Raw genomic sequence first — 24,059 nt, 5'->3', positions numbered from 1 at the left:
CCCTCCTAAAATTAATTCCCCCTGTTTCACAGCTGACACCAATTTAAGTAACTTTGTCATGAATTTGATTTTTTTGGAATTAGTTAGGTGCATAAATATTCACTAAGGTAACAAGATGACCATTGAGTTTACAAACATCGATGATGTAGCGGGCTTGTGGGTCTAGTTCCAAGTAGATGGATTCATATTGGATATTTGTACTGAGATATATTGCTACTCCTCTAGATTTGGATTGGAATGAGGCCTCTACTACTATCGGGTATCCCCTAGATGCAAGCGTGGTGTTTTTATCTAGCGTCCAATGGGTCTCCTGTATAAATGCTACATCAGTTTTTGATTTTCTCAGAAAGTTCAACAATAAGCTACGTTTTGTGGGGGAGTTAAGACCCTGGGCGTTAATGGTCAGGAAACGAAGACCCTCCATTTTCATCTGGGGTAAGAGAGAAAAGGGAAAAGAAGAAAAAGGAAAAAAAAGGGGGGGAAGGGGAGGGAATGGAAAAAGGAGAAAGTGATTGATGAGGAATATAGGAATGGGGAAAAGCTTGGATGTTATGCAAGAACCAAAGACTCTGGTTTTTCCCAGTTATATTTTAAGTGGGGTTAAAGTATGAGCTTAAATGAATGTATGACTCAGCTATACCTATGTTAAGGGTGGATAATATAGGGTACTGCAGCAGACAAGAGCCACTCAATAATGAGGGAGAGGGGAAAATTATTATGTAAAAGATAATTGAGATGTGAATAGTGAATTAAAGGGAGGAGGAGAGTGAGAAAATAATACTTCTGCTAATCATAAACTAATAAAAGTAGATTAATTCAGAAGTAACGCTAGTAATAATGAGTAGAGTGGAGAATAGATTGAAAATGTTCTTGAATCAACGTAATCTATAAACTGGTTAGGTATGTAGCAGTGAGGGGTACATAAAGGGAGCCCGACGGCACAGGGGTCCCCCTGACATATGATATAGAAGCAAAGTGATAAGAAAGGTGGTGTAAGAAAGCTTGGAGCTCTGTAAGAGCGATAGCTAATAAACATATTATAAAGAACTAGACAGGTGTGATATATAGGTTAGTCACTGGAGGACATTAGTGGTTTTAGCTGTGTGTCAGAATATTTTGGTATACTTACTCTACCTAGAGTGGTTAAGAGGCTAGCCAAAGTAATATTGTTACAGGAGAAATAAAGATGTCATTGAAGTGTGACACTTAATATGAGGTCCGATATAGGTGAGAGTAAAGTTAGTTTAATTCCCATAGTTACTCATATATGTAGTCCCCCGGTGACTCACCTGGAGTAGTAATAGTCTCAGAACATTAAGAAGAACAATAAAATTGGGGTATAATATAACTAGTAAACAATATGAAACATCACAGAAATAATCATAAATCTTCATACTTGTCATATACTTATTACCGTTAAATGAGGAAGAGTTAGTATTTAACTAAATACATGTCTTTTTAATAAAAAGTGAGCATACATTGCAGTGCAACTCAATTTTCCGCAATCTCATCCATAAACTATTACCTTTGGATAGGGAACATCTATAAATTTTGAGTGTAAATGTGACCTGAAGTATCTAATCTATCACATGTATACAAGAAGTTGTAGATAATCGGTAGGGGTCTGAGGAGGTAATCAATTAATTGATCCATGATGAGTGCTCCAGTTGCAAAACTGGAAAGACTAGTGGTGGTGATCTTGGTACTATATGTTATTTCTCATTTAGTGAGTGCAGGTAATACTAATCGAGGAGTATAGTCATGGTTATATGGAATTGTTTGAATGAAAACTTATACTCCTTAAGATTAGTGATGTCGCAAACTGAAAATTTTCCGTTCGCGAACAGCGAACACAAACGTCCACAACTGTTCACGACTTCATTAGGCAGGCAAATTTTAAAACCCACAGGGACTCTCTTTCTGGCCACAATAGTGATGGAAAAGTTGTTTCAAGGGGACTAACACCTGGACTGTGGCATGCCGGAGGGGGATCCATGGCAAAACTCCCACGTAAAATTACATAGTTGATGCAGAGTCTGGTTTTAATCCATAAAGGGCATAAATCACCTAACATTCCTAAATTGTTTGGAATAACGTGCTTTAAAACATCAGGTATGATGTTGTATCGATCAGGTAGTGTAAGGGTTACGCCCGCTTCACAGTGACAGACCAAACTCCCCATTTAACGCACCGCAAACAACCGCAAACAGTCCATTTGCACAACCACGAGATAGATAGATTTGATAGATACATAGATACATAGATTAGATAGATAGATCAATAGATGCGATAGATAGATTTGATAGATAAATAGATAGATTTGATAGATATATAATTTCCCAGACAGAGAATTACAAGACGTGTGGTCTGGGACCCATGGTAAGGTTCCCAGAGGCAGTTGCGGTGCCAAGGGACGTGTAAATGGCATGGATTTTAGGAACCGGGAGATGGAAAAAGATGCTTGGTCGGTCCTCCTACTTCAAATTTTGGGCACTGCATGTGCAATCTACTGTGCCACCAGATATGAGTGGTGTGTTGTACTATTCTGATCAGTTTAATACCTGTTACGCCCCCTATCAGGGGACGTGTATATGGCATGGATTTTAGGAACCGGGAGATGGAAAAAGATGCTTGGTCGGTCCTCCTACTTCAAATTTGGGGCACTGCGCGTGCAATCGTGGCCGGACTTTTAGCCGACGGACATTTGGCCAACGGACATTTGGCCGAAACACAAGCAGCTGTCACAAAACAGTCAGGTCACGAGATAGATAGATAGATAGATAGATAGATAGATTAGATAGATAGATCAATAGATGCAATATATAATATGCAATTAGATTACACTAGCAGACTGATGTTTAACAGTCCAAAATTTTTTTTTTTAAATTTACACTAATGTTACAACAGATATGAGTGGTGGCACTGTGGGCAAGTGGGCCTGGCACACACGCTGGCAGGCAGGCAACTGCAATTAGATTACACTAGCAGACTGATGTTTAACAGTCAAAAAAGTTGTTGTTTTTTTTAAATTTACACTACTGTTACAACAGATATGAGTGGTGGCACTGTGGGCAAGTGGGCCTGGCACACACGCTGGCAGGCAGGCAACTGCAATTAGATTACACTAGCAGACTGATGTTTCACAGTCAAAAAAAGTTTTTTTTTTTTAAATTTACACTACTGTTACAACAGATATGAGTGGTGGCACTGTGGGCAAGTGGGCCTGGCACACACGCTGGCAGGCAGGCAACTGCAATTAGATTACACTAGCAGACTGATGTTTCACAGTCAAAAAAGTTTTTTTTTTTTAAATTTACACTACTGTTACAACAGATATGAGTGGTGGCACTGTGGGCAAGTGGGCCTGGCACACATGCTGGCAGGCAGGCAACTGCAATTAAATTACACTAGCAGACTGATGTTTCACAGTCAAAAAAGGTTTTTTTTTTAAATTTACACTAATGTTACACCAGATATGAGTGGTGGCAATGGGCAAGTGGGCACAGTATACGCTGTGAGCTTGGCACACACGCTGGCAGGCAGGCAACTGCAATTAGATTATACAGGAAAAAAAAAACCAGCCATAAAAAGGCTAGCACTAGCCTAGCTATCAATTTCCCTATTAAATCAGCAGCAGCTACACTGTCCCTCCTCTCACTAAGAAAGCAGCTTCCGAATTAATCTAAAATCAGGACATCACTACTTAAGATAAGTAATATAGATTCCTGTGAAAAGAAATTATTAAATCCTATAAAGAACATTAGTTACAGATGAGCATAAACATAAATATGACTATAAACACGAACAAAAACAGAATAGTAACAAGCGGAGAGGGGCATACCTCTGTAAATCAGACCTGTCAGTTGCCAGGAGGTGATGAGCTGTGTTTAGGGTGATGGGTAAGATAAGTACCCATATGTAAGCTCAATCTGTTTGTCGGTAGTATGTTCAGTTCGTTGCTTAGAGTTGTAAATAAGTTCCCCTGGGGGGAAGGAGAGATGATAGAGAATTAAAAGGGTAAGATAAGTACCCGTATGTGATCTCATATCAACTTCCTGGTTAGGGTTAATCAAATGACCTCTAGGTAAGGGAATAGAAATGTGAAGCTAGGGTTGGGTCTTAGAGCCCAAAGTTTCTGTTCTTTTGGTTTGTGGGATAGATCTTCTAGAAAGTGGTTGCCATTCAGGTGCAGTTAAGTTTAGGGATCTTGGCTGTTCCGGGTTCTGGAGGTTCTGGTTTGTTTCTTGAGTGAGGTCCAGGGATTGTAGAATCTTCATGCCTTGGTCAGGTTTGGAGATAACATAAGAGCGGTCCCCATTTTGGAAGAAGATCTTCACAGGGAATCCCCATCTGTACTTTATATTATGGCGACAAAGAAGTTGTGTGAGTTGTTGAAATGTCCTGCGTTTAGCTAAAGTATGTGGTGAGAGATCTGGAAAAATTTGTATTGTATCATAAGGCGCAGTCAGGTTTTTGTTCATGAAGGAAGCTCGTAGTATTTTCTCTTTCAGTGTGTAATAGTGTAATCGAACTATGATGTCTCTTGGCATATCTGATGATGAGTTTCGCTGATGTAAAGCTCTATAGGCTCTGTCGATATGGAACTCTGGCTCCGTAGGGGGTCCAAGAAGCTCAGTGAAGAGTCCAGATAAATATTTATGCAAGTCGGATGAGCTGACATCCTCAGATATTCCTCTAATGCAAAGATTATTGCGCCGGGACCTGTCTTCCAGGTCCGCCAGCTTTGTCTCCAGATCTGCAATTTGCTCTGCCAGATTTTGAGAATATGCTAAAAGGTTGAAATGGTCGACACTGAGGTCCTCATGATTGCGCTCTAATGACTCTGTGTGCTCCCCAAGGGAAGCAATGTCCCTCTTTAACTCACTCACTGATTGCCTGAGATCTTGCTTAATAGATGAATGATGAGTGTCCATCTTATATGCTAGGGCTTCAATAGAGTTGAGAATGGTAGTTTGGGAGGTATTGCTCCAATCTTTAGATGAGCTAGTGGGTTAGAGAACATCACCACATAAAGAGGTAGCATCCCTAGAGTCGTTTTCCGATACTTCAGGATCGGATAGAGGTTTACTATGAAAATGATCATTTAAAGTTCTTTTGGGATGATCTTGATGTTTCTGTTTTTTCCTCATATTGTGAGCCATCTAAATCTTGAGTGGAAATGTCTCAAAGTAGGTCCACCTGAAAGAGACTGATAATGTGTCTGAGGAATAAAACCTTCCTTAATGATAGATGGGTCAGGGGGAGTATATACCACCCGGCTCCCCTACTCCCAAGGGTTTAGCACATCATATTAGGTATTGTGTCTTCTGATTCGAAAGTGATATTCTGAGGGAGATAAGAGCGTTGGTAATTTAGGGAACCTCTAATAAAGAGAGATATTGATACCTTAAGAAAAGGTTTAATGTGAGGCTTTTAGTATGCAGCTACCCTCCTAGGGAATTGCCCCCTGTAGGCGAAGTGGGTAAAAGGAAGGGGGGATATGACCCACAGGTATAGGAACCCTGTGGGAAAGGGAGGAGGGTGCTGTTTTATGAGACTCAAGTGTGAGTAGCTAATATTCTTTAGGAAGTCTATCCAATAGGGAGCTCATGTGGGTTATATTCAGATATATCAAGTTGGTTCCTACGCGGTTCCTATAGCAATGCACTACAGTCCTTTAGAGTGCTGCATAATATGGGTACAAGCAGCTCAGGGGTGTAGGTTATTTGTGAATATAGCAGAAAAAAAATCTGATATAATTTGGGGTTTTACTTTATTTGGGGAACCCTCCTCACTTAGAACCATTGTATATTACCCCTCTCTTCCTACTCCTCAAAGCAGCAGACTCATTGAAATATGTGGAGGTGCAGTTCACAGGATCATAAAGGTACTATGTATCAGCCACCTCTCTTATCACACTAATTTTCTGAAGACCATGAGGTCTGGGCTTCTCACAATTTTATAGTAAGCACAATGGTTGGGGGATATTAATTGTGTAGTTTAATGATATCCCAGGTAGATCTATTCATCCTAGAGAGGTTCTGCAATTAAATATTACTGTGCAGCCTTACCGGAGATTGTTGGTGCTGAGTCCCACACTGGTCAGGGTTATGAGTGTGACGGGTAGTGATACAGCCCACGCTTGCTAAGGAGGACAGGCTAAGGTATCTGCCAGTTCAATCAAAGGCGTCTTGCACTTAGTCTCTGGGAGCGGGAGCAGTTACTAGGATCTCGCTTGTGGGAGGGTCCGGTAACGTACCTCGTGGGGTTGTGTCGGGATGGGCTGGCTAGGTAACCTCTTTACAAAACTTTCTTTCGGCAGATACCGCAGTTCAATAATGCCTCCACTGAAGTGTGTGTGTGCATCCTTTCCGGCTAGTCTTGAAGCAGAGTTCCGATCCCCCAAAGCGCACTATGATGCCCTCTAGTAATCGTCCTCTGGGGACCAGGAGGCAGTGTTAGTCAGTGCTCCAAGTGCTCTAGTAGGCCGCAACCCCAATCATTTTTCAGACCGGCTCTAGGTCGTGCACCATCACAGTATATCTTGCCGAGTTGAGCCTTCTTGCTGTGGGGGGGTATATTAGGTTACATAAGGGAATGAGAGTTAAAAAATTTGGTCGGAAGTTACTCATTTAGGCTATATCTAGACGGAGCTCCCTAGAGATGCGTCCATTCTACTCTGTAGTTAGCTCCTCCATCTAGACTTACTATTTAATTGTCTTGTATGCAAGCTATTTAAAGCTTTCCTTAATTTTTATGTTTATGAGACTGAATTAGTAAATCAAAATACATGATAAACCTTTACCTATTTTATTCAAATAGCTTTGCATTATCATTCCTTGTAATTGAGTACGCCAAAAGTTTTAGTGCAAATTATTGGGGACTGTTTCTGTCTATTGGGGCTTTTAGACAGTTTGCTTGGAGCTATAATTTACAAATAATTGTGGGGGTCTCTCTAATGGTAATTGAATATACTGTTGGCTAGTCACTGTTGTTTGATAAGTTTTATATAGTCTTTTCCATACCATCATTTATTTATAGTATCTCATAGACCCCAATATACAAATGGGAAAAGCTTTCTTTGGACTTAGCCAATAGATAAGATAGATGTATTTTTTTCTTAGTCCTCAATAGGGCAATGCTGAGGTCTTATTATACTTAGAAATGTAATTATAGATCTAATGGAGAATTATAGTGTTGTACCTTTTTATCAAGCACAGTCTTCCCCAGTGCCTACATTTCTATGCTCTTTGGCTATTACTATGAAGGTCCTGCTAAGGTCCATTAACCTATCAACAGATTTAGAACACAAAGGTTTTATAAATGACCTGCTCTTATGCTATGAAGGACCATCTACTGAGATGCATAGGTATTTTACAATAGTTTTTTTACATGTTGTCTACCATAGCTATTTAGATACTGAAAAACTGGCTTGTGAAAATGTTACGTTGTATTTTACCTTTTATAGTTGAGTTTCTGTATACTATTCTATGTTTTCTAATCACTAACATATTGCTTTGCAGTATATTGCATATGTATAGTGGCACTACTGTTTTGCAGCCTACTTTAACTTAAGAACCATAATTATATATGTAGTAGTAATTCTTATATTAAGAGGATTGCCTGCTTATCTTTTTACAGATGATTTTCTGTATAGCGCTTATATATATCTTGTATAAGCGTATATATATATATATATATATATATATATATATATATATATATATGTATATTTATTTTTATTTATTTTTTATTTATTATCTATATTTTATAATTAATTACATCAACATTTTGATGTCTTTCAAGTTTCTTGAAATCCATTATTTTAAACAACATTTCCAAACTTAACAAAACTGCACATTATTCTTAATTACTGATGTTCTGTCACCTAGCTTCCAAAAGTCATAATAGTTATTTTATATTTAAAATATGTCATTCATTGCCTAGTTATAATACTGGCATTAATTAATTACACTTAGATACATACTTAAATTATGAGGCCATTATCCTAATAAAAGATTACATTATTCTTCATGGGCCTTTTTTATAAAAATGTAATAATTTTTAAAGATAGATATTCATACTGTTTAAAGTTATCTGTTGTAAAATTGTAAAGAGTATATCAATCTTGCAAAGTATAGATTAATAAGAGAAACAGATATATATACCCCATCCATACTTAGGACAATCTGTTGAAGGAACATTAAACTCAAAACTTAACACAGCAGCTTATCCAATCAGGGGAATTGTCTCAGTTTTCCCCCTTGACACTCCTACTCTGCCCAACCCTGCATGTGACATTCCTGACCCAGCCTTTGACATATACCATAGCCACATACATTCCATTGTGGCCCACTCTCTACAAGTTCCTCTCATTTCCCTGTGCTAGTAAGCCTTGGAGAGGTATGAAAAATTACTATTTAAAGGACCATAACAGTAAAAAAAAACATGTTTCATTGTTGTAATAAAAAAGCACTAAGCAGTGGCTTATACTTAATATAAATATTTACAATATGCATTGTCATTTGTAAAAGGGTTTTACCTTTTCATTCTTTTTTTAAAACTTAAAGGGACACTAAACCCAAATTTGTTCTTTAATGATTCAGATAGAGCATGCAATTTTAAGCAACTTTTAAATTACTCCTTTTATTATTTTTTCTTGGTTCTCTTGCTAACTTATTTAAAAAGCAGGAATCTAAGGTTTAGGAGCAAGCCCATTTTTTGTTCAGAACCTGGGTTATGCTTGCTTATTGGTTTGCTAAATGTAGCTACCAAAAAGCAAGCGCTATCCAGGGTCTGAACCTAAAATGGGCTTGCTTCTAAGCTTAAAGGGACAGTACACTGTAAAATTGTTTTTCCATAAATGTATTTTAAATGACTTGTTATACCAACTGCAGAGTATAAAATATTTGAGAAATTGCATTTTTGGGTTTATTTGTGTATCTGAAGTAGCTGGTTTTGTGCTTTGAAACCACAGCCTATTACAATGGGTTGAGCTTCAGGTAATATCAGATCTCATTATGTTATCACTTGTATGTACACACACTTGCTTCCTTATCTTATATTTGTCTGGAACACCAAAGCTCATTACATAGAGAGAACAATGGAAAATTATAATTTTATTACTTAACTATCATGCCCCCCACTGACAGTGTAATTTCTTCTGCTGGCTGTGTTTACTTAGGCTTGTCAATAGCGTATACGCCAGTATCAAAACTTTCAGTATAGGTTGGGAAACCACAAGCTAAATCAGCTATTTCAAATGCTGAAATATGAGTAAAGGAGCTACTTGCAACCAATTTAATACACTCTAGCAGGTAAAAAGGATCATTGGGAATAATTTAAAGGGGAAAAAGTTTTTGGGTGAACTGTCCCTTTAACACTCCTGCTTTTTAAATAAAGATAGCAAGGGAATGAAGAGTAAATTAGAAAGTTGCTTAAAATAGCATCATGAAATAAAAAATTTGGGTTAAAGGCACAGTTTTATTTAAAAATGTTCTCCCCTTTAATTTCTTCCCAATTATCCACTTTACCTGCTGGAGTGGATTAAATTGTTTACAAGTATTTCCATTAACCTTATAATGGAATTATAAGTTTTTGGCCACCAGGCCAAGCTGTGTTAACACAGCCAGTAGAAGAAATTACACTCCCAGTGGGGTATAGAAGAGATAAGGTAATAACATTTTAATTTTCCATTGTTCTCTCCAAGTATTGGTGATTGATTTATGGACAGATATAAGATAAAGAAGCAGGTATATGTACACAATGTGATAAAGTAATGAGATCTGATTATACCTACAAGCTCAGCGCATTTTATTAGGTTGTGGCTTCAAAACACAAAATCAGCTAATTCATATTCACAAATAAGCCTTAAAAAAGCAGATCTCATACATTTTATACTCTGCAGCTGTCAAAAAAAACTAATTGGAAACACATTAAAGGGACATTAAACCCAAAAAAATTCTTTCATTATTTAGATAGCGAATACCATTTTTAAAAAGTTTCCAATTTACTTCTATTATCAAGTTTGCTTTGTTCTCATGTTATTCTTTGTTGAAGGGATACCTAGGTAGGTAGCGTGCACATGCCTGAAGCACTACATGACAGGAAACAGTGCTGCCATCTTGTGCTTCTGCTAATATATAACATTGTTGCAAAACTGCTGCCACGTGCACACTCATAAGCTTACTTTACTGCTTTTCAACATAGGATAACAAGAAAACAAAAAAAAATGATAACAAGTATATTGGAAAGTTGTTTAAAATTGTATGTTCTATCTGAATCATGAAAGAAAAAAAATGGTGTTGTATGTCCCTTTAAGGGAAAAACTATTTATAGCATACTGTCCCTTTAAGTATCCCTTTAATTTGTGCAGGATCCATTACTTCCTGTCACAGTATTACAAGGGGGCTGATTTCTCTGCAGGGGCCTGATGCTCTAAAGCTGTCCGCTCAGATTAAATATTCTAAAATGATCCTCCAGCACTGCGAGATCCCTCCAGCACTGCGAGATCCCTAACAAAATTCTAAAAAGGCAGCATTTGCTTTACTTCTCTAAGGGGTGTTCCCTGTATTGCTGTATGTGAAGGAGAGACAATCCCAGTGCAATATAGCACTACATGACATGCAGGATTTATTACATTTACACTTTGTGCTTTTGTTTTTATTGAGGACAAAGAAATAAATGTACAGACAATAATAAAGTACAACTTTTGCGTCAAGTATTCTCATTTTTGCCCTTTTCTTGTCTATATAGGTCACCTTGGACCTTTAATACAAGAATTCTTTGAACAAGGGATTAACAAAACAAAAATAAAATAAAACTAATAAAGCAAAAAGATAATGGCTACTCCTGGACACATTTACTCATCTTATAAAAATAAGGCTTAAAGGGATATGAAACCCAAAAATTTTATTTCATGATTCAGCTAGAGCAGGAAATTTTAAGCAACTTTCTAATTTACTTCTATTAAAGGGACACTTAACACCTGTCTTCTAATAATCCCTAAAACCTACTTTTTCTTATTAATAAAAATAAAATAATCACTGCTGACTATTTTATATGCTCTTCTTCCAAACTGTTGAAGGATATTGTTTTAAAGTACAGTACTGATCTACTGCTGTATTCTCCTATGTAAGCTGCCATATTGTAACGCACGCTACAGGAAGGGGCACAGAAGTCACATGCTCATGATGCAGTCAAGGACAAGCCTGACAGTTGTACAAGCTTTAGCAATGATCGTCTGCATTGAAAGAGACAATCATTGCTAAACGATCCCTAAGCTTGTACAAGTGTCAGCCCTTAGTGATTTATATAAACAGGAGAACTCTTGAAAAGCAGAAATCTTCTGCACCGAGAGTATATGCAGCGTCACAGCTTCCCCCTCCCTCCTGCCCCACGGAGGTTACAACAAATCAATTACACTGATGATAGTGCCTGGCTGCCTGCAGAAAACGGCTTTTCTTAAAACCTAAAACTTGTGGTTAGTTAGAAGTTTTAACTGTGGGGGGAGTTAGAAACACAAATAAACAGTACATAATGATCATTTTATTAAAGTTAAGATGCATATTATGTGTATTATACATACATGGCTAAATCTAATACCTTTATACTCTAATAAATGTTTATTCAGTCACAGCAGCTCACACAGATGTGATCCTCTAAGTACACTGTATGTAATATAGCCGTGTGTGTCCTTGACTGCATCATGAGCATGTGACTTCTGTGCCCCTGCCTGTAGCGTGCATTACAATATGGCAGCTTACATAGGAGAATCCAGCAGTAAATCAGTGCTGTACTTTAAAACAATATCCTTCAACAGTTTGGGGTAAGAGGAGCATATAAAATAGTCAGCAGTGATTATTTTATTTTTATTAATAAGAAAAAGTAGGTTTTAGGGATTTTTATCAGGTGTTAAATGTCCCTTTAATGATTTTTCTTCAATCTCTTGGTATGCTTTGTTCAATGAGCCGCAATGCACTTCTGTTTTGCAGACTGAACACATGCGTGAGCCAATGACAATCGGTATATATATGCATCCACCAATCAGCAACTAGAACCTAAGTTCTTTGCTGCTTCTGATCTTTCATAGATAAACCTTTCAGGAAAGGATAACAAGAGAAGAAAGCAAATTAAATAATAGAAGTAAATTGGAAAGTTTTTTAAAATTGTATTTTCTATCAGAATCATGAAAGAAAAATTTTGTGTTTCATGTCCCTTTAACTAACACACTATAAACTATAACTCTGGGTTACAACCTAATAGATGTAGAGATACACAGTTGAAGGTGTAACGTCATCAACTGTATTAATTAATTAAGGGTTTAACACATAACACTACATTCGTAATAGTTTAAGTAAGACTTTGATAGCTGAATAAAGAATAATAAAGCCACGAGTGAAAATGTTAGGTAGCATGAGGGCAAGAAATAACTTCTAAGTGACGTTTTACAGACACTATGACCTAGATTACAAGTGTTGCAGTACGGCTATACCACTGAAGAATTGGCCTTTGCAAGCGGAATAGTCATCTCACCCGTATTAACCCCTAAACCACAAAACACCCACATTACTATTTTAACAAAATAAAATATATATTACTGGGAAAAAAATATAACCCCCTAAACCACAAAACAACAAAATATAACCCCCTAAACCAGTGTTTTTCAACCAGTGTGCCGTGAGAGATCCTCAGGTGTGCCGCGGCAGACTGACAACAGTGTGACATATTTTTTTAAATTTTGCTTGTTTTTTACAATGGGACGTTTTTTTATTTTGAGTGAGATGATGACTGAGGGTAACTGCGCAACGGCAGCTTGCCTATATATATATATATATATATATATAATACCGTCCATACCACACAGGTTATACCCTCCAGAGGTCGTCTGCCTGGGTGCTATGATGCCTTAAATATTTCCTGTACAAATGACAGCACTCTCAGGTCTTTTTTCAAAATGAGATCAACAAAATTCTCTTTTTTAATGGAACGTTTTCGAGGAGCTTGTCCCCATCATCAGCATAACATTCAAGTGTGACAAAACATATATTTATACAAACAAACCAATTAATCAAATCATAGTAACCTGTGTCTCCCTTGGTGTCCCAGAAAACCGCCAACCACTCGTGTTTGGAACGCACTATGCGTTCCAGTGCTTTGTAACCGGAAGTACCTCATGTCATGTGACTTCCGGTTTCGTATATTCACAATATACCTTATCCGTGCAGCATTTACATATTTCAAACTTATACTCTTGAGTATTTTTGCTTACTATATGCCTATTATACTCATATAGACATTACATTGCCTTATTTTACTTGTGATCTTGTGATACACTGACTTGTCACTTCTGCAGCGTAGTCTAATCACTCTCACACTAGTGTGCTGATTTGTGCAAACTTTATATTTTTGCATTCCACTTTCTCTGTGTAGTCTATATACTGTGTCCATGTATTGTGTGGGAATTAACTTTTATATGTTTATTTACAATAGCTTGTGTTGATTGTGCCTTTTATGTTTATCTCGGTTACCATGGTTACCCAGTAGTGTTGGCTATGCATTCTCTATGTGTCTTGCAATCTTTATATAGCCATATTCCCTTAATTCCTTTATTGCACTTAGACTTAGAGGTCTATTGGTTACCCCACTACATTCTAATATGCATGTGTATTTGCTCTTCCCCTAGGTGAACGTATTGCGTTACTCAGCCCCTCTTTTCTTAGACTCTTGTGTCTTAGAAGGTGTTTGCTTAGAGGCTAGTGATCTGATTGTGCCTATAGGCACCTTACATCTTTTACACATACATTTCTGACATATAGTTTCTTTAATTTCTGTTCTGTTATCATATTATTTTGTACTGACAACAGTGTGACATATTTTTTTAAATTTTGCTTGTTTTTTACAATGGGACGTTTTTTTATTTTGAGTGAGATGATGACTGAGGGTAACTGCGCAACGGCAGCTTGCATATATATATATATATATATATATATATATATATATATACTGTATTAGGCTACAATGTGTGATTTTGTAAAATTTTGGGATGGTAGTGTGCCGCAGGATTTTTTAATGTAAAAAAGTGTGCCACTGCAAAAAAAAGGTTGAAAATCACTGCCCTAAACCACAAAACAACCCACATTACTATTTTAACAAAATAAAATATACCACTGGGAAAAAAATATACTACGGGGAATAAATACTAACATTACAAAAAAAAACTAAGTCTAAAATTACGGAAAAAAAAATCTAAGATTACAAAAAATAATAAACAAAATTATCCAAAATAAAAAATAAACCTAATCTAATACCCCTATAAAAACAAAAAGCCACCCCAAAATAAAAAAAACTAATCTAAAAATAAACTACCAATAGCCCTTAAAAGGGCCCTTTGTAGGGCATTGCCCTAAAGAAATTAGCTTTTTTAAAACAATTTTTTTACAAAGTTCCCCCTAACAATACAAACCCCCACCCACCCAAACCCCCAAAATAAAAAAGACCTAACTAAAATTAACCTAAGCTAACCCTTGCCCCTGATTTGAACAGGATTTCACTAGCACTCATCCTATTGACTGATTTGAAATTTTCAGCCAATAGGAATGCAAGGTACCCCAATATAAAATAGGAAGCTTGCATTCAATGTTCAGTGTGTGGCGGACGATCCCATGAAGAGGACCCTTCACACTGGATGTCTGCAGGGCTGCCGTTCCAGCTCCGTTCCGCGCCGCCTTCACTCCGCGCCTTCAGCATGAAGAAAGAAGATGGCCCTGCACTGGATGAAGATGGATCCACCTGGAAGAAGACTTTCACCGCCGAAATGGTGAGTACCTATGTCGGGGTTAATGTTAATTTTTTTTGTTTTTTTGGGTGGTGGGGTTTTTCTTTAGACTAGGGCTTTTTTTTATTTTTTAATGGGCAGCAAAAGAGCTGATTACCCTTTTAAGGGCAATGCCCATACAAATGCCCCTTTAGGGGCAATGGGTAACTTCTATTTTAGTTAGGTCTTTTTTACTTTGGGGGTTTTGGTGGTTGGGAGGTTGTATTGTTAGGGGGGACTTTGTTTTGTTTTTTAAAAAAAGAGCTGATTTCTTTAGGGCAATGCCCTACAAAAGGCCCTTTTAAGGACTATTGGTAGTTCAACGTTAGATTAAGGGGTGCTTTTATTTTGGGGTGGCTTTTTTGTTTTTATAGGGGTATTAGATTGTTTATTTTTTTATTTTTCTCAATTTTAGACTTTGTTTTTTTTTCGTAGTGTTAGAATTTTTTATTTTGTAATTTAGGTTTTTTATTTTTGGTATATTTTATTTTGTTAAAATAATAATGTTAGGTTTATTTATAGTTTAAGCTTAGGTTTTATTTATTTAACAGGTAAGTTTTTATTTATTTGAAAGTATTTATATTGTAACTTTAATTTAAAGTTAGCGAGGGTGTTAGGTTTAGGGATTAATAGTTTGATTTAGGTAGTCGCAATGTGGGTGTTTGGCGGTTTAGGGCTTAATAGATTTAGTGTAGTATTTGCGATGTTGTTGTTTGGAGGTTTAGGGGTTAATACATTTATTTAGTGTTGGCGGTCGGGGTGGTGGTTTAGGGGTTAATAACTTTATTTAGTGTTGGCGATGTCGGGGGCGGCGGATTAGGGGTATTTAAACTAGGGGTTTATTTTAGGGTGTTAGGTTTTTACATAACCTTCTTGTCTCCATAGACATCAATGGGGAATTTGTTACAGTGATCGCCATTCCGCAATTGCAGGTCTTAGTTTTTTTCTAACACTCTTTCTCCATTGATGTCTATGGGGGAAAACGTGCACGAACACACCAAGTCAGGACTTGGCTTTTGTGCGGTATGGAGCTTATTGCACCATATCACACAACACAAGAAGGTTTTTTTGTAACTTGTAATGGCAACGCTATGAAAAGTGCAGTACCGTTAAATTTTTAGCATTATTTACGCACCAGGTTTAGCGCACAACTTGTAATCAGGGTGTATGTAAATTATAAATATATACAATATTATACATAGAAATGGGGGGGGGTGTTGCCTAGTAAGTAACTGCTGCTGTAGGCCTTGATTCTCAGATTTATGGCTCCAGAGTCATAAGTACAACAATATTGGTAGCGATTGTGGTTGCAAGCTATAGTAAATAATATTATTTTTTGGGGGGGATAGATTTTGTAAAATAAAAGCAATAACTGGTGAATTATACATTTTTTCTTCTTGAGTTCCAGAAAATGTTACCACTCAAAAACACTGCTTCCCAGTGATTTTTTTATATTACTTTACACTTCATAGTATGTCCTTTAAATTCTATTACATTTAAACTTTGCAGTTTATTTACACATTCTGACTATGCATTGCAAGTTTCAGTTTCACAAATTAGAGTTTTTACAAATTATATTGAACTTTGTATTTGTTCTATTTCAAATAAAATTGACCTAATCAGACAGCTTCTTTACTTTCTAGTTGGAGAAAAATCGTAGTGCAGACTTTAGAGAGGCTGAACTCATTGAATTCTATAAGAAAAAGGGCAGAACCTAGAAGTCCAAGAGAGAGATGAACGATGCCTTCCATAGAAATTAAAGTGAATGTAAATTTTGATGCTAAAGTGCCCGGTTTTTAAAACTTCGATTAAAAACAGGGGCACTTTAATTCATAAAAATTTTCATTCCACTCCTGTTGTGAAAAAAAACTTACCTTTTAATCTTCATAGCAGCTCCAGCTTCCTCCACCTGTTTCAAAGCCTCTTCCTGGGTCTGAAATGAGGCATCGGCTTCCTCCAATCACAGCAGTGAATCAGACACTGAATCCCCCGGGGGGGAAGCTGTGATTGGAGAATGACCTATCAATCATTTCTGACATCAGAAATGGCTTGTGAGACCGGAGAAAGCTGGAGCTGCTGTGAAGTTTAAAAGGTAAGTTTTTTGTCACAACAGGAGTGAAATGTAAATTTTGATGAATTAAAGTGCCCCTGTTTTTAATCAAAGTTTTAAAAACCGGGCACTTTAGCATCAAAATTTACATTCACTTTAACGAGATGGTTAGAAAACATAGTTATCTTAAGGTGTGTTATTGAAACATTAAATAAAAAATATTAAAAAAATAATAAAATGTATTGAAATTTGTAGTAGATACTTTAAAATATATTTATATTTTTCTACAGTATTTATAATAATTTTTAATATTTTTTATTAATATTTTTAAATATTTTATATTTCAGTGACATGCCTTAAGATAACTAGGTTTTCATGTGTGCTAACCAACACTGTGTTAGATCAACATTGAGAAAGTACAGTAGAGGCCACCTCCACCACCGCGAAGATGGTTGCCGGCTCCTGGACCCGGGATGAAGAGGGCCTCGGCATGGATAAAGAGGAGCTGAATTTTGCATGGTGAGTTAAAACTTTGGGTTTAGTTAGAGCTTTTTTGGGATGCATTTTTTTTTATTTTATAGAATGGGCTTGTTTATTTTAAATTCTAATTTTTAGAATAGTTTTTTTTAGTTACACTTTATAATTGTAATAATTTGTAATTTTTTTAATTGTAAAAGAGCTGTATTAACTTTAAGGCAATGCCCTACAAAAAAAAAAACATTTTAATTGCTATTGTAATTTATATTTAGGGGTCAAATTATTATTGTGGGGACGGACATGTGTTTTGGTTAGAAATACTTGAAATTCCGATGTTCTTCACATACAAAAAAATGTTATTTTTATTTTAAAATAAACATTTCTATATACATCTCTATATACAAAAATTTCTATATACATATCTATATCTGTATATATTCATATAGCTACAGTATATTTTACTAAAAAATATTCATATATATATATATTAAAATAAAAAAAATAAACATTTCCTTCTATGTGAAGAACATTTGAATGTTAAGTATTCCTAACTACGGAATAAGCACAAATTGGTCTAACACAGTGTCACTTTCACTCGCACGCTATCTTTACATTTTCAACTTTTAATACGTGCAATAATCCAACCATGTTAAATTTTACTTTAAGGCACAGTTAGTGTACTAGCGAAAAAGTTATTTAGTGCCCAACTTCTAATTGGGTCCATAGAGTTGTAGGACAACTAGTGATAAAATGAGATGCTCTAAAGAATGAGAGTTTGTAATTTTATTTCACTATAAGTGCTCTTTTAAAACATTGTCATATTCATGCCTCTGTGCCGCTCAAGATGAGAATACAGATGATAAAAAAATGAGAACCAGGCATACATGCATATGCCGCACTCATTTGCCACATTTGCTAACTATTTTTAATGTTATATTGCTGAAATTGTTTATGAATCTTGTATTTTAGCTATGGGTTAGTGGCATTATATCCAATGGCAGTTCTATGGGGGTGCTGGAGCTATGCACCTTAAAATGCACAAGTAGCACCCCCTGTGTCTTTCAACTTTTTCACCACTTTTGTTAGCCCCAGAGATGTGGACTTGAGTCGCATGACTTGGACTTGACTTGGACTCAAGTCACAAATTTGATGACTTGTGACTCGACTCAACATAATCAAGGAAGACTTGTGACTTGACTTAGACTTTGACGACAGCAATGACTCGAGACTTGACTTGAACTTGAGCCCTATGACTTGCCAAGTCTTTATACATTCTAAAAGTCAGAATAGGATGCTCCCTGGAGAATGACAAACAAAATAATATCTTTAGAATACCTAACTCACTTTTGTTTTAATTACACTTTTTGTTGCAGATTCCGTACACATCATGATATATACATAAAATAATGGTATAGGTTGAATTTGTTAGTTCTGTTGAAAATAAAATATATATGTTTGGTTTTCTTAGGGGAAAAAAGGCCTACAATAGGGTATAAATATGAGAACCATCTGAAAACTGCAAATCAAAGCAGCACAAAGCTCAGCAGTTAAAGGGTTAAACTTTAGAACCGTCACTTATTACAGTGAGGGGGGGGGGGGATTATTTGATCCGCTGCTGATTTTGTATGTTTGCCCACTGCCAAAGAAATGATCAGTCTATAATTTTAATGGTAGGTTTATTCGAACAGTGAGAGATAGAATAGCAACAAAAAATCCAAAAAAAGCATTTAAAAAAAGTTATAAATTGATTTTCATTTTAATGAGTGAAATAAGTATTTGACCCCTTTGCAAAACATGACCTAAAACTTGGTGGCAAATTCCTTGTTGGCAATCATAGAGGTCAGACGTTTCTTGTAGTTGGCCACCAGGTTTGCACACATCTCAGGAGGTATGTTGTCCCACTCCTCTTTGCAGATCCTCTCCAAGTCATTAAGGATTTGAGGCTGACGTTTGGCAACTTGAACCTTCAGATCCCTCCACAGATTTTCTATGGGATTAAGGTCTGGAGACTGGCTAGGCCACTCCAGGACCTTAATGTGCTTCTTCTTGAGCCACTCCTTTGTTGCTTGTACATGTGCTTTCTTGAGCAGGGGGACCTTGTGCACGCTGCAGGATTTCAGTCCTTCACGGCTTCAACTGCCTTAAGATCATTGACAAGATCCTCCTGTGTAGTTTTGGACTGATTCCTCACCATTCTCATGATCATTAAAACTCCACGAGGTGAGTTCTTGCATGGAGCCCCAGACCGAAGGAGAGTGACAGTTATTTTGTGTTTTTTCCATTTGCGAATAATCGCACCAACTGTTGTCAACTTCTCACCAAGCTGCTTGCCGATGGTCTTGTAGCCCATTCCAGCCTTGTGTAGGTCTACAATCTTGTCCCTGACATCCTTGGACAACTCGTTGGTCTTGGTAATGGTGGAGAGTTCTGATTGATTGATTGGTTGTTTCTGTGGACAGGTGTCTTTTATACAGGTAACAAGCTGAGATTAGGAGCACTCCCTTTAAGAGAGTGCTGCTAATCTCAGCTTGTTACCTGTATAAAAGACACATGGGAGCCAGAAATATTGCTGATTGATAGGGGATCAAATATGTATTTCACTCATTAAAATGCAAATCAATTTATAACTTTTTTGAAATGTGTTTTTCTCGATGTGTTTGTTGTTATTCTGTCTCTCACTGTTCAAATTAACCTACCATTAAAATTATAGATTGATAATTTCTTTGTCAGTGGCCAAACGTACAAAATCAGCAGGGGATCAAATAATTTTTTCCCTCACTGTATATCTATATTTAACATCTACTAATACCTTATTGTAAAACTAAGAGAAGGTCCATTAAAGCTGACTCACTATCATCTGCGAGTCATGTATTTATTGAAAGTTTAACAGCAAAATAATGGAGTAAGGTCATTATTGGAATGGATTATAAAGTCCCACTTTTTGTTCTCTGAGCAACTCCGAGTCCTGGCTAGTGAGCTCTTTGGGCTACCTTAGTCTATTGGCGCAGGCTAGCCTTCATGTTTGCCACGGAACTATCTGTCCCCCTCCTTTTAACACCATAAACAGGGTTAGAATCCACACCTTAGCACTATGCACAAAGAAAGAGACATTCTTATTGCACAACATGCCTGAGATTATCATAGAAACATTGAAAGTGATATCTGAGAGTTGTGCCAACATATAGCAAGGTTGGCTTTATAAGCAGCCTCTATGTTATTGATAATTAAAGGCTCTTTTATGGGAACCAAAAATGATTGGTTAAATGAGCAAAAAAAAACTAAGAATTCAAGCTGAGAGTATCTATATCACTAGTAACAGAATAAAGGATGTCTACGGATCTGAAGTTACATATATTATGTCCTGCTGTATGAAATATTTCTAGATCTGGGCCTGTAACCTGAATAACCCATCTTCCTCTCTTTGATCAAATCAGCATGCAGTGTTGACATATGGGTGTGTCATATAAGTAAGTTGGAGTACAAAAACACATAGGACCAGATTAGGAAAATTTTAGCAAAACATATGATTTATAAAATTAGTAATTTATTTAAAATATACACTACTCTTGCTTATAGCATAAAAAAGTGCACTGGTCACTGCAGGTGCTCTGATATACACTGTAAAAGCTCTGATATACACTCTAATATAAACTAATATAAACTTCAATATTTCTAAAAAATCTTAAAACAAGCGTTATATACAAATTAAATAATTGCAAACATGTGGAAAGCCACATATAACTTTCTCAAAGTCTCTATAGCCACCTCTAATTGATATTCAGTCCTTATGCCACCTAATCACTTGTCAGTCAAACTGTAATCCACTGTATTGAACTTGTGTAGTGTTATTTGATTTGTAGAAATGTCAAGTAGTTTACTCCTCTCCACAGTCCTGTAATCAGCTAGTCTTTTTTACCTGCTTTTACGGATTTCCAATTTTTGCGGCTGGAGAAGAAACGTTCATCAGTCTTACTTGGTTATAGACAAACCTTTGTAGTTTATTTTGCCATTTCTGCCAATGATCCTCACCGTGATCCTGCCTGGCTTGGATCTGCCACGGCTTGTGAGCGTAGAATAGCCGTTCAGACGATTCCTCATCCCGTGTTGTGAGAAACAAGGATTAGTTATATTACGAATCATCATCTGTCAATCAATTAGACAAAATGGCGAGCAGGAGAGCTGCGCTTATCATTGCAGTGGTAAATAGGTCAAAATTGGGCAAAATACATACATATAAAAGACTTGATCAATTAAACCCTGGCTAATTTTTAAAAGTATATCCAATGCCATGGGGCACTAGTATTACGTTTACATTTACTTTAATGACATTCCAATGTTTGCGTATGCCGTAGACTCTCCTCCGTAACAGCCAGAGGATCTTCTGAATCGGCACTGTATTGAAATGGGCAACTTCTACTGTGTGCAGCTTCCACTGTGTGTTGAAGATTAGCAGCGATGTCCGTGTAGAAAAGGCTGTAGTTTAAAATAACCCCATAAAAGAACAATAGGGTATAATGGGATAAAAAGCCAAATAACAAAGCTTGAATATAAGAACAATGAGTGATTTATTAGGTGAGCTTAAACGCGTTTCTCGGCCGCAAGCTCCTGGACGTTTCCTCAGATTTATCTTATTAATTAAGATTCTAATAGAGGTGACTTGGAGTCATATTTAGTCTTTTGTATAGCTAGGTAAATTTTGGAAATATTTTTTTTATTCCTGTCCCCTGAGCCACACATTGTTTCTAGTGTGGTGAGTATTGGGGCGAGGGAAATGTTTGGAAATCACTGATGATACATGAAGGTACAAAAAACAGTGTAGCTTTATGGGAGAGATTCTGTCCCGGATCTGTGTGAATGAAGAAACTTTACCTTTGTCTAAAACATCAGCTACTCAGTATAGCCCTTTGTTTTCCAATTTACTTAGTGGCATGTGTAGGTCTGCTGGGAGGATAGTTTTAATTGGTCTGTCTCTGGATTTGTACTGGAGAAACCTTAGGGATTTGGTCAGACCAGACCAGATATGGATGGTATCTAATATTATAGGGGATTTATGGGTTTTAGTGTGTAATGTAGATGTTGTGCCCCATAGTATGTCCGCTGGTTTCTCGTAGCCACCTATATTTACTTCTATTTCAGTCCAAGTGATATCTTTGTGATTTTTGCTTAAGAGAGAGCATTGCGCCAATCTAGCTGCTTGGTAGTATTCCCTCAGATTTGGCATCCATACTCCATCCAGTTGTCTGTGTATAAGTAGTGTTCGGGACGGTAACCTTGCCTGTTTGTTACTTCTTAAAAAGCAAATTAGGTCCTTTTGTAGATTATCAAGGTCTATAAGGGGTATTTTAATTGGTAACACTCTAAATAAGTAGAGTAGCCTAGGGAGCACATTCATCTTAAAGGTGGATAGGCGGTCGTACCATGAGAAGTTGACACCCATCCACTTATGTAGATCTCTTCTGATTGTTTTATATAGGGGAATATAATTTAGTTTATATAGGTCAGTGTATTTATGTGAAAGATTTACTCCTAGATATTTAATTTATTCTTTTGCCCAAACTAATTTGAAATTAGTTTCTATAAGTTTTTTGGTATGTGATGGGAAGGCTAGCGGAAGGGCCTCCCACTTGTCAGGGTTGATTTTATAACCTGAAATTTCAGAGCATTCTCTCAGGGCCTGATACAGATTGGATAAGGAAATAAGTGGTTTTGTCAGGGTGGGGAGAACGTCATCTACGAACAATGTCAATTTGTATGTCTTATGGTTTAACTGTATTCCATGTATGTCAGGGGAGTTTCTATTGATAGCGGCCAGGGGAGATAGGGGGCACCCCTGTCGAGTACCATTTAGACTGGGGAAAGATCTTAATTGATACCCTGCAGCTCTAATAGTCACCGTCGGACAAGAGTATATTCCTTTGATCGCTTGTATGAACTTTCCCTGGAATCCCATCTGTATAAGAGTTTCTAACATATAGGGCCAGTCCACTCTGTCAAATGCTTTCTCTGCATCCAGAGAAAGGAGCAGAGAAGGTGTTCCCATTGACCCTAAATAATCAATTAAGGAGATTGTTCACCTTACATTGGCAGGTGCTTCACGATTCACAATAAAGCCTACCTGATCTCAGGGAGGGGAGATATTTATTGAGTCGATTGGCCAAAATCTTAGTAAATATTTTTATATCCTGATTAATCAGGGATATTGGTCGGTAGCTTTGGCAGAGTTTGGGATTTTTTTCCTGATTTGGGGATTACCACTATCTTGGCTTGTAGGATATCGGGGGGTATCTCTAGTCCATGTAATATATGGTTACAAAATTTCAATAGGTGTGGGACTAAAGTTTGTTTAAAAAGTTGGTAGTATTCCCCTGGGAACCCATCTGGACCCATCACCTTCCTTGGTTTTAAGACATTAATGGCAGTCAGTATCTCCCCAGCTGTGACCTCGGAACTTAATTCGTCCGCCGCTTCTTGATCTAGAGTCTGTAGTTACTGTAAAAAATGTTGTAATAGGGTTTGTGTCTGAGTGGAAGGAGTGTTTTATAACCGTCATAGAGTTGTTCGTAGTATTCAGCAAAGCTATTTGTAATCTCCTGAGGATTGGAGGTGTAGGAGCCATCTGATTTTTGTATCTGGGGGATGGCAAAGGAGCGGATTCGTTCTCGGAATTTACGGGCAAGGTATTTGTCTGGTTTGTTGGAGAAAACAAAGCATTGGGCT

The sequence above is a fragment of the Bombina bombina genome, chromosome 2, assembly GCF_027579735.1.
Source record: "Bombina bombina isolate aBomBom1 chromosome 2, aBomBom1.pri, whole genome shotgun sequence".
NCBI classification, from domain to species: Eukaryota; Metazoa; Chordata; class Amphibia; order Anura; family Bombinatoridae; genus Bombina; species Bombina bombina.
This window is presented reverse-complemented; position numbering follows the sequence as displayed.